Here is a 17,780-nt window from a genome sequence, read left to right on the forward strand (position 1 = left end):
AATTCACAAACAAATAACTGTATTCTAATGTAGGCTGGGAAATTCTCTATTGCCTGGTGATTGTTTGAAATGGCATTTTTACAAATGTATGTTCCGAGGGGTAATGGGATAAATGCTCATCCAAGTATTATTAAATAGGACGTGTGCACACGTCACGTAAATTCTGATAAAACTACCTGGATTTACATAGCGGTTTCGCAGGTTATGGTTTTATTTGAGTTGGCTTTAAGATAACATGGTTTGATTGATAAGGAAGGCAATATGAGATAAAAACGTACGTAACTTATCGTCATTAGGTCGGAAATGCTTTCCATTATAGGGAGATGTCCGCTCGGCTATGGCATATTTCTAGAACGAATTCTCTAAATCTGAATTTTTCAAACGATTTTTAAACATTATTGTAAAATCTCTGAAACCCAGGGTCAAGGTTCTCAAATAAAAGACGATGATTTGCAATCAGACCTAACCAAAATCGGATTGTCGCAAGCAATTCATTCGGCGAAGTTTTAGGACGAAAAGCCAATAAAACGTTAAGGGATTAAGTCGGAACTTTGGTTTGGGTTTAGTGGATCGATTGTACTGTGTATTCTTTGTTTTGTCCTAAATATACCAAGAATTTTCATTGTACAAAGTTATTCCAATGTTGGTTCAAATGTTGGAGATCACCTCAGAGCAATATTGTCAATATGTGATTGTATACCTTAATATTTCTTTTGTTTTTTTTTTTAAGATATATTTTGTTAAATATTGTATGAGGAAAAAGAGGTTATATATATAAAACTATAATATTATTCTGTCTCATGTTTGAGAGCTGTCATTCATGTTTCAGAGCACTTAAAGCTACGCTGTACGGTTACCTAAAATAGTGCTTTTACAATTTTTATAGTTTAACAGAAGTATTTTATACGGGGCATTTGGGTTGGTCGGACTTTTAAAGAGAACACTTGTACTGCCAGCTATAAAACTAAAAGCTAGTCACACATTAACTGATTAAATTGAAACAGGATTGCGAAGATAAAACGAAAATAGTTGATTTTTTACAACTTGTCATTTGGAGTAACAACAAAAGTATTATGGTTGTATTTATGAAACTGTGTTTTATTTTTTAGTATCTGTGACGATGAAACTAAACGTAACATTAAATTACTTTTTAATAACATTTTTTTTAATTATCTGTATTTATATTTTGGTCGTTGTTAAGCGCGTAATGATGAATGAGAATGCTTTTTCGTTTTATGAAGACGAAAATAAAAATACCCGATTCTCTAAGATCAGAATAATGATCTAATATTTTTCTTTATTTGTATAACAAAGTTATTTACGTGCTATTAAGGGGTTTTTAGAGATCTGTGCGTATATTTAATTTAGAAGACAGGTCGGCGTAATCATGTTTGATCTTCGTGTAATAATTTTTTTTTTTATTCTAAAAGAGCATTCAGAAAGAATCTTGAATATAACGATCTTGTAATCTAAAAAGACTTGAAAAACTTTTATGAAATAAATTGATTTTTTATTCCAAGTAGGTATTCATGTAAATACAGGATTGTGACGTGTATTTCAATTTGTATTTTTGTTAATAAACAATGTTTTGAACTTAAATAAACTAACATTTTTAAAATTGCTTTAGAATTACTTCAGATTTTGAAAGCAGTCCATTCAAAAATATTTTAAACATGGAAGGAAACTTTTCGTACACTATTTCTTTTAAGTATATACATATTTAAGCATGATGTATTTTTATTGTATTTATACTGGTCTTCCTTATAAGAAACGGCATAAAATAAAATTATAAATAAAAGAAAAATCTGTCAAAGTCATAACAGGTATTTCCTCGGAAATTCAATTTCTACATCGAATTCGCCGCCGGCAATAACTGAAGAATTTGAAAATCAACTCGCCGACATTGAAGAAACGCACAAAGAAATACGGCTTTGTGGAAATCTATTGGCAATACTCGAAAATACGTGTTCAATCAATCATTTTAGATCATCCATCAACAATTCAGAACGTTCAACAAGTAAAACAAAACTGTTATCGTAGCAGCCCTGACTCTCAGTCACAATGGCAACACCCTTCAAAATACGTTGTGTGCGTCACTCTCGTTAGTGTGTGTGGCGAGCCGTGTCTTTATTTACGCGGTGTAAAGACGGTTACACACGTAACGGATCGTTTTACATGTCAGTAATTATGTTTAACATTGTTTTTAATGAAAGACGGTTCTAAAGTGTTCCTTTTTTGTCATAAGCCATGTTTTTTTTTGCGTACAAACAATATTATTACAAGTTAGTTAGTTTCTTTTGTAAGCCTAAATATTATTAAAAAAAAAAACGTATGTATATATAGTGTTATATTTTATGTCTTTGTATGTTATTTACATTCGTAGTTTTTTACGATTATTTAAATAACAATTTATCAAGTTAGACTTTCGTTTATAAAAATAAGCCGTAATCAACGAATCAATGCAGGAGTTAAGTTAAATATGTCTTTTTACGACACGCGTTGCAAAAACCGCCCCACCCCGTGTGGAGCCGGTTTAAGCCACTCGTTTGTTAGGGCTGGCAGATGTGGGAGCTCGCAGCTGTCATGCCCCTCGAGCTATAAAGTATTGTATAGTTTTATATAATATGGCACGCGCTTTCACTAAATTATGCATTATTATTATGCTTTTTAATACTTTGTATCGGGTGCAGTTGCTATGTCGCGGCGACACGGTTACTGAGTTTTGAATCAGGGACATATGATATGTTCGTGAATGCGTCATCGGTGTCGGGTCACTTTATTTACATTGGGACGGATTGTTTTTTTTTTTTTTCTTTAGCTTCCAAGTGAATTAATTAAAATCGTATCCGTGATGATTGGGAATTCTTTTTTAATTTTGAAAATGGAAATGGTTCTCTGAACATTCAATGCTATTATTGTGATTAGTTTTACTGAGGTTCGTCTAGAGATTTCGACGTGTTACGTGGAAATGTAACGGTATATGAGTTTAGGATATACTTTTGGCTCGAATGTTTATGATAGACTTACGACAAAATAATTTCAGTATATAAAACATGTTAGTCCGCGCAAAATACACAACTAGTATTAAACCTATCTCATTCGTATGCATGAAAATTACAACAGCATCTGATTTAACTTTGACATCATTATTCCTTGCCTCATTTTGCTATTTATTTTGAGAGTTCTCTAGAAACTCAAACCGAGTACGTGTCGTACGTGTCGTCTCTTTCTCTCACTACCGGTTCATTATGTCTATCCTTGTCCAACATACACGGCACATCCAAAACAAAGTGCAACCCTCCATCACACAGATACAGCGTGTGTACGTGGACATAAATTTTATTAATGTAACCACTTCATCTCTTGTGTTCCGCCTTTATACAGAAATTAGCTTTCTAAGCCTCTGTAGACTATTATATTTGAAAAATGGATATATTTAAAAGTAATAGCAAAGCTATATCAATACTTAAGGAGAAAATTTTGCTTATCGGAAAGTTGCAATAGAACTATTTTATTTACATTGAATAATGAAATTAAATTACATTATTATAAGGTCGATTTTTGTAAAACATTATTTTTACAGCCTTTTGATAAATTGTACGACGAGTAACAATGATTGGTTTCAAAAGGAAATTATGATTTTCTTTCATAACGTTTTCACAGATTAAAAATGTCAATTGCGAAAGTATGTCTAAGTATATAGAATAGTTCTTGTCAATAGTTTGAATAAGAACTTTTTAAATGACATTAAATATTAACATTAAGTTATTGTGGGACGTAAAATTAGATATATATTAACTGGATAGTTTGTATGGTTGAACGCGTTAATCTCATAAACTACGAATCCGATTTCAGTAATACTTTTTGCGTTAGATAGTCCGTTTATTGCGGAAGGTCACAGGTTTCATAAGTTTACGCTACAATACTTACGAGGAGATCTGTTGCCATTAGGGTCAACCAGTATAGCGAAGTATATGAAAGAGGTATAAATATATAATTTCAATTAAATACAGATGAAACTGCTGATCTACCGTGTTCTCTTATTTTGACAAATCAAATTTCTTTGATAAATATAATAATAGAACTACTACCGGAACTGGCTCGGAAAAGAAAATACCCTGACCTGAGTGGAACAGGCGAATGAAAGTCATCATTTTTTTTTAAATTTATTTATATATATTCACTATCAAGAATAAATAGCCAGGAGGCGATCGTTTCATTTCCAATGTGTGTCTTCAACTATGAATTCACTAATTGTATAATACCCCTTTGCACACAAGCATCCTTTAAATTTTTTTTTAATAATTTGGTAGCCTGTTCTAGAAAGTTCTCGTCTCTTTTTCATTATTATTGTTTAATTTTATTCGTATGTACACTAACTATAGAAATAATGGCTGTTATATAAATAATGTTTTATCTGTAACATAACATAACAGTTCCATATAATTTTTTAAACAGAGAATAATCTCCTTCCCGTCAAATACTAATTGAATCACGGAGGCATTATTATTTTATTTTTCCGATAACTTTTAAATCGCACCAAAAATATATTCAAAAATTCTTAGCTATTTTAGACGATGTACATAAGCAATATCTAAAAAATGTACTCTACTGTATATATATACATAAATATGGGTAAATTCTAGTTTTTAATTAAATTAAACCTCAGGGTCGTAACAAACTGATACACAAATGCATTGATCGTTGTTCGGTAGTTGAATAAAATAGTAGACAGTGTAGCTAGAAATCTCTATACCCACTCATTATAGCAAATATTTGATTTCCGATTGATTTTTCAACTCATTTATATTCGTATAATTAAGGTTTATTAAATGTCTTGTATATTAATAGTGTAAGATTGTCCCTGTGATTATGGGACGATGGTTGAACATAAAAAATCGGTCTTAGTCTCATTTTAAAGAGCCGTGGATGTGCAGAAAATTAAAGAGGATTCAAGATTGTTACGATTGAACAAAGTAGTAATTTTAAAGAGCGGAGCTACTAGCCGGTTAAGAACTACTACGACTGTGTAAGAAAAAAAAAGAAAAAAAACGTTAACAAATATAAGTAACTCGTTTTTTTATGTTATTTAAAAAAATCGTTTCGAAACTTATGACAGGTTATATATTTTGTTTTGATTTCATTTTGGCACCCAATGTAGAGTGACATGCATTTTACAATTAAACAAAAAAAAATAATTTGAAAAAACGGGAAGTTTTGAAGAAGACCCAATAGTTTTCATTTAATAAGTTTAAAGTAATAATAGAAATATAATAGTTTAGTGTGAAAATTCAACGCAACATTGATATAGATTAGACGTGGGTGTCACAGAGGGTTCGATTTTTCGACCCTCCCTACCCTATTTGACTTATATACCTAATATCACTCACGTACGGACAGGACGGACGTCGCACCCTAACTATCGTGTTACAATCGATATGGACGGACTTGTAAACATACATAACATATATTATTATATATAAATGTGTGTGTTAAAATGCGTCAAACATTCAGTTATTAAGTGTGGAATCGTTATATTTACTTTACGTTTCAATAGTTTCTACATCAATAAGGTTTCACAAAAGAGTATTTTCGTAAATGACCAAAAATCATCCTTGGAAGGAAAGTGACGTGACGTCAGCCTATAACGCTTGTAATTTACACCCTTTTTATTTTAAAGCTGTTAACAAACGCACAGACAAAGTTTTAATTATTAAAAGGAATTAATGCTATTGCTAAAAATCCCTTAATTTTAATCTTATTTAGTTGATTTTATAAAGCATTTATAAAAAATATCAAAATATCATCAATCAATTTGACGACCTCCGTGGTCGAGTAGTGTGTACACCGGTTTTCATGGGTACGCCACTCCGAGGTCCCGGGTTCGATTCCCGGCCGAGTCGATGTAGAAAAAATCATTAATTTTCTATGTTGCCTTGGGTCTGGGTGTTTGTGGTACCGTCGTTACTTCTGATTTCCATAACACAAGTGCTTTAGCTACTTACATTGGGATCAGAGTAATGTATGTGATGTTGTCCAATATTTATTTATTTATTTATTTATCATAAAAGCCGTCAAATCTGTACTATCACTTAAATACGAAGCTAATGATATATGTACATAGTATTATTATTGACTTTTGTTAGGTTCAATATATTTCTTACGATCGATTCAGTAAATATGTTTATTTTAATTCACAAGTCAAATTAATACACGAATGCTCTTTTCTTGGTCATCTATGAACTAAGTTTAGTTTAATTTAAATCGCAGTCAGTTTAATGACACGCGCCAGATCGTGTAATTCCCTTTCGACGTCGGCCATTTTAAATCTCGAAATGTCATTTTTCGCGCCTTTTTGACGTTATTGTGCGTTTCGTTGCGCGTAATGTGCGATTTGTCGGTCCTTTGTTAGTTGAGTTCCGTTTTACGCTGAAACATTTTTGCTTAGTCAGCCATCAAGAAGTACGCTTGTTGTCAAGCGAGTAAGCGAGACGTTTAAATGTTTTGAGAAATTAATGACTCATTCTAATTTAATGTAATGTAGCCACGTGATAATGTTCCTTCGTTACTGTTTACATACAAAAATAACTATTATATACATCTATTTTGGTTTATTTAATATTAATTTGAAGTATCATTATAAAAATTGTGCTATTAGCGAGGAGGGAAACGAAATAAATTGACTTGGTTTTTTGTTCTTTAAATATATAACAACAACAGTTTATTCATGTTTTACTGCCCTCATTTCTTAAGGAGAAGCTATGTACTGTAGTAGAAGACACGTGAGTCTCAGACACAAGAGTGAATTGATATTTAAAAAAAAAATAGCAACTATTACCGAAACCATTTTTGTTCTTTAGTCAATATAAAATGTATAGTTTAGGCAATGGTATAAATTTTTAATCCACGTTTATTTTTAACACAGTACGAAATGGTATTATTATTACAATTGAACCCTAAATTCCCCTTTAGAAAGCTAACAAACGAAAGGATTACTCAATTCATTCCCTGTAATCTTTACTCCCTTTATAGTTCTATCTCTTTCACTTGCAATGAATTTGATGGATGCGAGAGAGGGATAAGGCAGTTATTATGTCGGGTTAAATTGGTTTCGGTCACCCTTCACAATTGCAAAGCAAATTCGTATGACACGTGCCAGACAGAGGACAAAGCCACGCAAATGAATATTGCGTCCGTAGATCTGTTGGGTGCATTTACTTATGGGCAAGAGATTATTGTACGATCGCTATTGTTGTATTTTTAATTCAGAGGTCGCCACATGTCGCCGTGATGGCAACACTGTATCCAAATATAATGTTGCCAGTAAGCATTATCTAAACGAAATTTCTACTTAGATGTGATGTTTATAAAATATCATTAGATCCAACAAAATTAATTTAAATTGTTATCAATCTAATAATATTATCGTAATAATTAACACTCATGATTATATAAATTTTCATTAAGAACTTAGCCGTTTATATAGAATTTAAATTTATCATTAATTAGTTCTAATAAGTACAGTATTATGTACATTGGATAATTAAACATTATTTTATTAATCATATTCGGAGTTACGTAGCGTGACATATCATTAAACATGAACTACGTATTCCAAATGATAAACCCAGTTTATAATTTAGTTAATGATTTTAGATATTAATTATTAATATGAAAATTATTACACGCGTCGAATGTGATATTTTAACGCTTAAAATGTTTATATGCGTGTGTTTATATAGTTAATGTAATTTTATAACGATATTATATGTCATTTAAGGAATTACTAATACACATCTTTTAATAACATTTTTTGATTGGTTTTTAAAGTAGTTTGTAGTTAGGTAATACCAATATGTCTCGGTAGAACACGAAAGCGACCCCGTGGCGCCCACTAAAGAGGGACAGGGTTACCGATGGTTATTCCGGTATACTAAGGCGCATTAGGAGTCCTGGACATCGGCGAAACCCATATCCCCCCCCCCTTTCCTCAAAATTTAATAGCAATATCATTTACTATTAAATTTTGTGAATAAAATAATGTTAAATTAGGTAATTTCTATGTATGGGTTGAAGTTGGTGTTTTAAACTAATTCCCAAGGAGACTTGTTCTTTAAATAATAACATTTGGCAACATTGCCACCCACGTTACATAAACAGATGCGCAAAACATTTTATTTTCATTACATTTACATGTTCGTAATCGTAAGCATCGGGTCACGCGCCTCCCCGAGGACTACTGAACTCCTAGTCAACTGTGCAATCTCATCTTAAACCTAATCATACGAAAATAGTCTCTATTACAATGTCACAAGGTTTAACATTTAGAGTAAGTTCTGTAAGCGTGCTTTGATTACGTAATTTCTTCCTGAATATGGATTTGGAGACGGATCGCCTTTGCAAGGGAGTTTGTAACGAACTAATACGGGAAATGCATCATAAACAGAATACCCAGTGCTGCCAGATTGAATACAAATGAATAATAACATTTGTATAAAACGAATTATACGATAACAATATTCGAAAATCGTATTTTGTTTTGTTAGTCTTAAGTATAAAGGCCGTCACACACCTAGCTAATATATTTTATATTACGACATATTTTCTATATAAATTTATCGCACACAAAGCTATGATTTTTTATGACGTCAGCAACTTATACCGTCATTAATATTATAGCATATTAATATTTATTATGGTATAGCGAGACTTATTGAACTCATATTAAAGTATATTGAAATGACAATACCTTTATTGCAAGACGCGTGTTAACTTTAAAGCTATCTTTCAATGAAATTAAGACGAAATATGTATCATAGTATCGTCGGCGTGTGTGGTAGCTTGCTATAATGTATATTATAATCAAATCAATTCAAATTAAATGAAATCATATCAAGCAAATCAAATCAAATAAAAATATACTTTATACAAGTAGGCTTTTACAAGCAATTTTGAATCGTCATTTAACAAACTATTTAAAGTAAAGCTACCACCGGTTCGGAATGTAGATTCCACTGAGAAGAACCGGCAAGAAACTAAGTAGTTACTCTTTTTCAACATCTAAAAATACGTTAGTTAAATACAATTATATATGTATGTTATCCCGCCTGCCTGGATGTTCATTCATATATATAATATATATATACGATTAATGGCCTTCAACCTAAGAAAAACAAATTTGAAATCTTATAGTTTGTGCATTATTTTTCATATTAAAAACATAAGAGAGTCATCGCAATAGAAGGCTTTTTCTCTATCTACATATTTCAAAATTCGAATTCCAATAATGAATCGTAGAGCCTTTTATGCTTTTATGCAGCCGATGGAACAGTGACATTTCGAACAGTTAAAACAAAAATACATTCCATTGATTTTAAAGGTTTTTCGTTCTGATACATATTACGTAATGCAAGTGAGCCGGTGGCCTAGGGGTTAAAATCCGTGCACCTTATCCGACGCTTGCGGGTTCAAACCCAGGAAAATGACTTAAAATTTATTCTTCTCATATTCGGCGGTGAAGGAAAGCATTGTGAGGAATCTGCATGTGTCCAATTTAAATGAAAATCAGCTACATGTGTATCCACCAAACCGGATTGGAGTTGCGTAGTGGAATACGCTCCAACCTCTTCAAAGAAAGGATTTACCTCAGCAGCGGTATAACTACAGGCTGTTATAGAAAGATAGATATATATCTATTATATAAAGTAGATATCCAACATAGCTAACTTTGCTATAAACTACCTATAGGCTGAATATAAGGGATAAAAAGATTCAACGTCGCATTATCGGCGAGAACATTAATTCACTGCCTCCACATATAATGGGGTTTGACACAAGATAGGAGATATCTCTTGGATAATAAGAAATAATAGTAGATTAAACACTTTCCTCTTCATAATTTAATGCTCTCTTTTAAAATTAAATACTAGAAATTTATAAAGAAGTAAGCCTACACGTTGGGTTACTTGATATATAAGTCATATTAAGATATCTTTTAAATCGTAATAGATTAAAAACTATTTAACAAATAAACGAATCTATTCTCGTCTTATTGAAGATCAAATTGTTTCCCAAAACTGACAAGTCCCAAAAGAGCGGAGGCCGTAAGGAGGCCTTAAGTCTTTAAGTTGTACCACAATATCCACGAGACAGAGGATTTGGAACCTTTCTACCTACTTAATCTGTCTTTAACATATTGAATATTGGATACTTCGAACTTCGTAATTTCACATGAAACAATCTTCACTATTGAGTCAGAAAAAGGTATTTCCTTGTATTTAATTTCGTTTCTTAATCATCCTACATTCGTATACAAATTTTGATACTGACGGTCTTTCAAAGTTAATGTTCGAGTGTTTGGATTTGTTTCGAAAGGTAATTAAATAAAATAAAGCAAAAATTTCATTTCAATTACCGTCATGTCTTCGAAGTTAATAATAATTCTTGCTTGCAGATCAGCTACTTACCTGGAAAAAATTGAAACAATTGTAAATGGACACATTATTTTTTTATGTATATCGACAGAAGCATAGAAGTTACAGTCTTTGTTTATGTTAAATGGAAAATATCTTGGTTAGATGTAATCAAGTATTGAATAAACTTTACTATACAATATTTAATAAATTAATAATATTAATATATAAATAATAAATAAAACGAATTATTAGTATAATACACAGCTAAACACGGAGACAAAGATTGAATTCAAAGCCACTAAGTAATTAAAAAGTTTGCTCAATTTAGATTTTTTTTTATACATAAAATATATTATGCAAATTGTATGAAATAAATTATTTAATTAACTATTATTACATGGGTGGTAAATAATAATATATATGTTTTTTTTTTGGAATATTACGTGTCTAAGTCTCATTTTTCACTTATGAATATTTCAGCTTTTAAGAGTTAATACACACTGTATTAAGCCAAGGTGTGTTGCTCGGTACTTTAGCATTATTACAGTTAAAAAGTTTTCTGAAGTTGGGATTCGTGGAAATTGGCACTAAATAGTGGGGCGTATTGCAAGCCTCTGGCGTCGAGCCAAAAGCATCCGTCTATTTCTTTACACTTAGAAGAAAACGTAAAAGAAACGCCAATAGACGGAAAAAAAATCTTATCTCTTACGAAACGTAAAATGTTTCAGTACACACTGAGCTTAAAATTAGTAAACGATACGGCTTAATCTTTTAAAACATATATACCAGATAAATGTCTCCAATTTACCAACAGCATAAGCATTCTATCGGGAATGTTGACGCTTTGTTTCCGTCTACAAACAGTTTGAGCATTGAGAATGTATCGGATATTCCCAAAAGAGAAACGATAAAGAATTGGTTCAAGGCTTAGGGATGCGATATTGCGATCTTACGATTGTTTGCCGATTATCGAGCATCACCATTTCCACGATTTCGATTATTTACCGCCTTTCAAGGAATTGAGCCGAAAAATTTGTTCAATAATATTTTCATTGAGATTTTGAACAGAAATATTCTTTATATGAATCAGTAGAGTCAAATTTTGTAAAAGATCAAAAACCATGTCTCCTATCATTCACAAGATGGATAGACGAATTGCGATTTATTCGTTAAATAATACAAGAAACATTTCATTGCGAGGTTATTGAACAGGAAACAAGGCGGAATGGCGCAAACAAATTGACCGACTGTCGCCGACAGCTGGAAATAAAATCCGACTTGAATTTAGAGGCCTTTTGTAGGAAACTTGTAAAACGCAATTTGTATCCTCTAGGGTATTCCTCGTCACAAAAAAGGTTTCAACGCGAATTGAAGAAAACTATGTGACAAATACAATAAATATTTTTAATGTTTATTTGTCCTCGTTATTAACAAGGTTACAAATTTGACCAACGGAGCGATTCTATAAGAAATGACCTCGTACCTCACTCATAAAATATTGACAACCGACTTACTTACTTTTATAATTATTAGTCAATGTCGCATATTACATTCTGACAAGCTCGTCTTCTGCGGTGAGTTAGGAGTTTCTTGTTACAGAATAGTCAAAAAGAATAACGTTTTCAATCGAATTTTTAAGATTCGAGAAGATTCGAGAAGATTCGAATAAGAATTTTTAGATACAACTACAGTCTATTCCAACAAGAGGAGTAAAGCGAAATAAACAGCTTCGATATCATTGCTCGAGATCAAAATTAATGATATTCATTATGGATTCACGAACGGTGATTTGTATGTCAGTTCAGTTATCTGAACTTTGGAGGTAAAATTAAAGCAGTTATGATTAGTAAAGATGCATTATCAAGGACTATCCGTACGGAATAATGCAACTGAGCTATTAAAAATGACTTTAAAATATATAACTCTAAGGTTTGTTTTTCTTTACTACTTCATCAACTGGAAAAGGTTATACTAAAAGTTATATGGACATTGAAAAAAAAACGAACTAGAAAATACTCGTATCTTATTGATGAAAGAAAATAGAACCTTCTTCGATACACTACAGCATACACTATGCAATAATAAAGAACTAACAAGACATCAAAGAGCAACGGATAAAGGAGCATCTCAAAGAAAGATTCGCTTTAAAGTTAAAACAGTAAGACCCGACGTTTTTAAAGTACAATTTTAGAGCACGTTGTACCGTTTAGACAAACAAGAGTAAAAAGGAAACAAGAAGCGGTCGGAGTAGTTAAAACAGTAGCACTAAAGGAAATGGGTGGACAAACTTACGTGACTTCATACACCTGTTGCCATATATTGCGACCTACATTTGTATTAAATGGGAATTTACGTTAAAATCTCAATTCAGAAAGTGAATTTAGTAACATTTACTAACATAACTTTGATTTAAATTGTATTTCAGTTGACGTTATATATATTTAAAAAATACATTGGACATTAGTTGATAATAATAACTTATTCAACTAGTAAATATAAAAGGATATTACTAATATTAAAACTGATAAGTCAATAAGATTCAATAAAACGACTAATGAAAGAAAATAAACTAAACAACATAAAAAGCGGTTCAGAGCGTGATCGAATGAATGTACACGATCTTGTCTCATGTAAATAGGTAGTAAAAAAACAAAACGTAATGGAGTATTTAAATTCAATGTACCAGTACGGCTTTTTATTAGATTTCGCTTCATTCGACATGGCACCTGCGTTATAGGTCTCAATTGAAAGGGAAATTATAGGACAGGTAATTCTGCCATTATTTCTTGAAGATTATTTTTGTTTTTTTTTTTTTTGTATTGACTATGTTTGCGCAGACAATCGAAGGTACCAATTTTAAGTCATTCAGTGATGATGAACTAGCAAGTTAGAAATAGCTATTATTAAATTTTATTGCAATAAAATTGGATGAAGCTTCAGATATTATCGTATCCTAAGTTTTATATCAATAAACAAATGGTTCTATTATCGCAATAAAAGTCTCAATGGCAACCTTACTTCGGTTAGTGTTTATGATCTTTTTTTTGGTACTATTTTTCAGAGATTGTTTGGTTTAAGGCGCGGCTTTGCGTCGGTCCGCGGGTGGTAAACAATTGGTCTGCACTTGTTGCTGAATCAACAGCTCTATTTATAGATTCGCCCTGTGTTGTTTATCAATTATTTAGGTTACAGCTGTAATGTATTTTATTAAGAGTTAAATTTTCAATTAAAGATATGACTAGTTTGATAAAGTGACCGACACTTATTATAAATTGAAATGGAAAGGATTTGTTTCTTTTTTCATTCCACGTTCGAAATATATTCTCGGTAATTTCGATTTGTCTTTGCGTCATTGAATGTTTGGTTTCTGGGATATTTTTACAGATATATAAATCATTCAGAATATTTTTCAATTCAAATCGAATAATAGTTATTCGATTTGAATTAAGGAATTGCAGAACTCGTTACGGGGGTTTGATGTGGTAAACGTAACTAATTTCAAATGACTAGTACTAATGTAGACGGACTCTTCTAATTTGTCACAGATGCGTTCAATTTAATGTCAATTATTGTCCATAGTTACAGAATTATAATAGTTATCTATGTTATTGTGAGGCAAGACGAAAAAAATTTGTTATTTATCTACGAACGTAACGTGGATCGCAGATATTAAAAAATAACAAAATTTATTTACTTAATCTCGGATGATTGTTTTTTTTTTTATATTTTGAATAGAAAGAAAATTGACATTTGAAGAAATAATATTTGTGAACAAAATTTTGATAGAAAATTTTTCAAGATTGAAAAACTTTAAATAGAAAACAATTGCTCTCGTATTATTTAATACAGAATATTCAAAAAAAATGATAGTTTTAAATAAACTCCACAGATACATTGAAGTATTATCGGATATCTTATGAGGTTAATAATGAATTAATAAACTACCTGATTAAAACTTCGCCGAGTATTGCGATAATTTTATAACACATACGGTTCCGAGGCTCGGCTGAGGTACATTTTGGCGGATTTGCGGCTTTGTTTCAAACTTCGTTGATGTAAACCAACTTCTATAAGAGAAACTTGATTCGAATTTTATTATATTCCTCAAAGTTGCTAAGTTCGAGTCACGTTCGCATAAAACTGGTTTAAGTAAAATATATGGTGAAGATAAAAGGCATTTCGCGGCGAAACACCACCAATCTGCTTAGTACCTACCGAGTTGGAAGAAGTTGATATGTTTTCAATTTACGTTCACTTTACTGAAAGATAAGGTCAAAAGATACTTTTATATTTATTATTTCAAAATAGGAATGATACCAAAATCAGTGAATCGAAAAAAATGTCGTAAACGATAAATATAAACAAATTCTGAATTCCAAAAAAAAAAAAATTAAAAACTAAAGGAATCATAATTCATTTAAACTAACCGACTTTTATTGAAGCGTTAAACTTGAACCAAAGGAAATATGAACCGGAACCAGAGAATTAAATGTAATGCTTAATGGAGCTCACTGTAACACCCAATGGGTTTGAAAATCGCTCCACACATGGGTACCAACCTTCACTTTGTCATTAATCAAAAAAATCATCAAATAGCTTTTAATTTCTTTTTTTTCTTCATAACAAAATAGCTGTTTTTATATAACAGATATAAGTTACTTATATCGCGTTGAACAATACACGGCTCGAAAGAAATAAAAATCTTACATCACGACAGAATTCAGCGTTTCCATAAAATAAAGACTTCGTTATGTGATTTCACGTTTTATATTTTCTATTTATTTTGAGATATAAATAACTGTCCTTATACAACAGTTAAATAAACACCACCCCTTCCTATAAAAAAAGAAATTAATGAACTCCGCAATCGCTTTGACACCCGACCAACTAAAAGTGAAACGCGTCGTGAATTGGAACTAAATTTATAGTACAAAATGTAAAGACAGTGGCGCCACTTAAAAGCTCAAGTGTATTGGCCAATGGCAGGAAGTCGCCGGCGGTTTACAGAGCATGATTTAAATATTAGCCTTCATGTTATCTTTCATCTGTAACGCGGGGCACGCGTGATTCAGGTTTGTCCAAAAATAATGTTACAATCGACTTGGTAATTTGTTTTATTACGGTAGAATTAAAATGTTCATTATCATTTGAAACGACATTTTTATAGCATTTTTAATGGACAGCAATTTTGTATTTGGAATTATTTAATCTGTATATGTCCTTGTCATATATAAATTTAATTAAGAAATAACCTGGTTTACAATGTATTATTTTCTTACAATACCAGCTGATTATTTAATAGAAACCTTATATTTTTTTCATCGCGAATCTGATAAAAGTCACCTTATAAAGTTCAATCTTTACGAGACTTTGATAACATATTTTGTATAATTCTTTTACTACTTACATTTTCAGAGTCCCGAAACTTATAATACACTTAGCAACTTTATCAATTCAGTTACCTCGTACAACAAAAGCAATCAAACTGTACAAAATTTATTTAGGAGTTGTTTTTGACGACGTAACAATACAACGAAGATTTCAGGAATTTATAACGAGTATTTAGCACTTTTAGTAGTTCGTTAAAACAATTTAAGTTGTTATACTATAAGACAAATACATTTCGGAAATATATCAAACGAAAATTGAAAACATTTGTAGAATGTTATTTAACTCTTTAAATTGAATTGTCAAAAACCTTCTCAATAATCATATTTGAAAGTTTTCGTGTTTAAAAGATAACTTACATTTGGTGGTGAGTATTGAGATGTTTTAATTGGACAAAAATTAAATTTATGTGATCTGGTGAAATTAAAATATTATTTATTCAAGTAGATCGTACAAGTACTCTTACCATATTTTAGGATTAAACATAATGTAAAACCATCGCCGGTTCTTAACGTTAATTTTATACATTACATACACTACATGTTACGTTCTATCAACATAGTCAATTATTTCGAAAAGTTAGAATATATATTATAGATCAGTAACTAGACCGACGAACATCAATTTTTATTTTGATTATACAATTTGGTCCGTTTACGCAAGTAGTGTATTTTATGTTTACATCACACTGATACGCAAAGAGTTGTATACATTTCCCGACACAGCAATGATCTTAAGATCTTAAACCTCATTATGTTTAGTTACCAATCTCGAAGTGATATATCTTCAAAGAGCGTCTTTCTGCGTCGCGAATTCTACTAACCTTAATTTCACGCAGGTGACAGCCCTGTTTCTTAAAGTACCTAATCCGGACTCGACAGACTCATTTGCGACTTTGTCGCTCTGATTACATCGACTATCTAAATTTCGACTGCGCTTAAGCCTTAATAAGTAGAAGCAGAGAGGGAGGTTACGTAAGTGGCAATTTATCTTCAACACTTCGCCATTTAGATGAATATTTAAATAACTTAGAAGATTTTTAAAGACAATAACACGCTCTTTAAGGTTTAATTTTGGGATACGAATTTTATTCCACAAAGTGTATAAAATAAAGAGATGGAAATTACATTTATTAAATTTAAAAAAGAATATAAATATCGTATCGAAAATTATTTGTGATAAGCTTTGGTAATGTTGATTTTCGAATATCTTTCTTATTTTTATCTTTACGCTAAGTCTTCAGCAAATAAATTAGGAATTAAGAAACTAACTAACCTAACCTTCGCTAGATGGCGTTGCGTGTACTTATGAAATAAACAACGTAATTAAGGTAATAAATGGCGTCCTATAACATCAATGAGAGCCTTTTAATCTCCGTTAAAGGGCTTCGTCGAAATTGTAACCTATGTACCTTGTAAGTTCACATTATGCTATTTAATTAGTTCTTGTTCATGTATTTTGGCATTCTGTAGTACAATTAACCAATTATAGACTAAATTATATGTAAGTTTATTTTCTTAAAGCATGGAAGTCAGTATTAATATTATAAATGCGAAAATAACTACGTCTGTTATGCTTTCACGGATACACCACTGAACCGAAATTGGTGCAAGTGTGAAGCCTGAGGAGTAAGGATTTTATTTTCTTTAACGATTGGTTACAAATCTCTATCTATTGTATATATAGGTATAGCTATAAATGAGTTTATATATTAATAACTCTTTAGTTGTCCTATATGTGTTTCCATTTTTGTAAGTTATAAACCGGCGCATTTTAAAACAGTGCCATTTGTATTTTTTTACCAAAAAGTAAGCCGACAAGTCGCGGGCAATAGTTAGTACTATATAATTTACCTACCCTCTGAATTCTTTGTCAACATAATTTAACAGCCTTTTAACACGTAAATTTAATATAGAAACAGTTATCGTTTCTCTAATGGCGGAAAAACCTCTTTTCGGTAGCCTTGAAACAGTTACT

The 17,780-nt window shown here is 31.3% G+C and overlaps 1 protein-coding gene across 5 annotated transcripts in view; it reads right to left on the reverse strand.

Annotated features, from left to right (window-relative positions):
- The window catches only part of LOC125072271 (brain tumor protein), a 135,287-nt gene that overhangs the window by 29,123 nt on the left and 88,384 nt on the right, over positions 1-17,780 (reverse strand). Inside the window, exon 5 of one of the 5 annotated variants that reach the window (XM_047682823.1) lies at positions 10,415-10,466. The exons of the other annotated variants lie outside the window; for them this stretch is intronic. The gene's annotated coding sequence lies outside the window, so the exon portion shown is untranslated. The remainder of the gene's footprint in view (positions 1-10,414; positions 10,467-17,780) is intronic. 5 annotated transcript variants of the gene reach the window in all.

Source organism: Vanessa atalanta, chromosome 21 (assembly GCF_905147765.1).
Source record: "Vanessa atalanta chromosome 21, ilVanAtal1.2, whole genome shotgun sequence".
NCBI lineage: Eukaryota > Metazoa > Arthropoda > Insecta > Lepidoptera > Nymphalidae > Vanessa > Vanessa atalanta.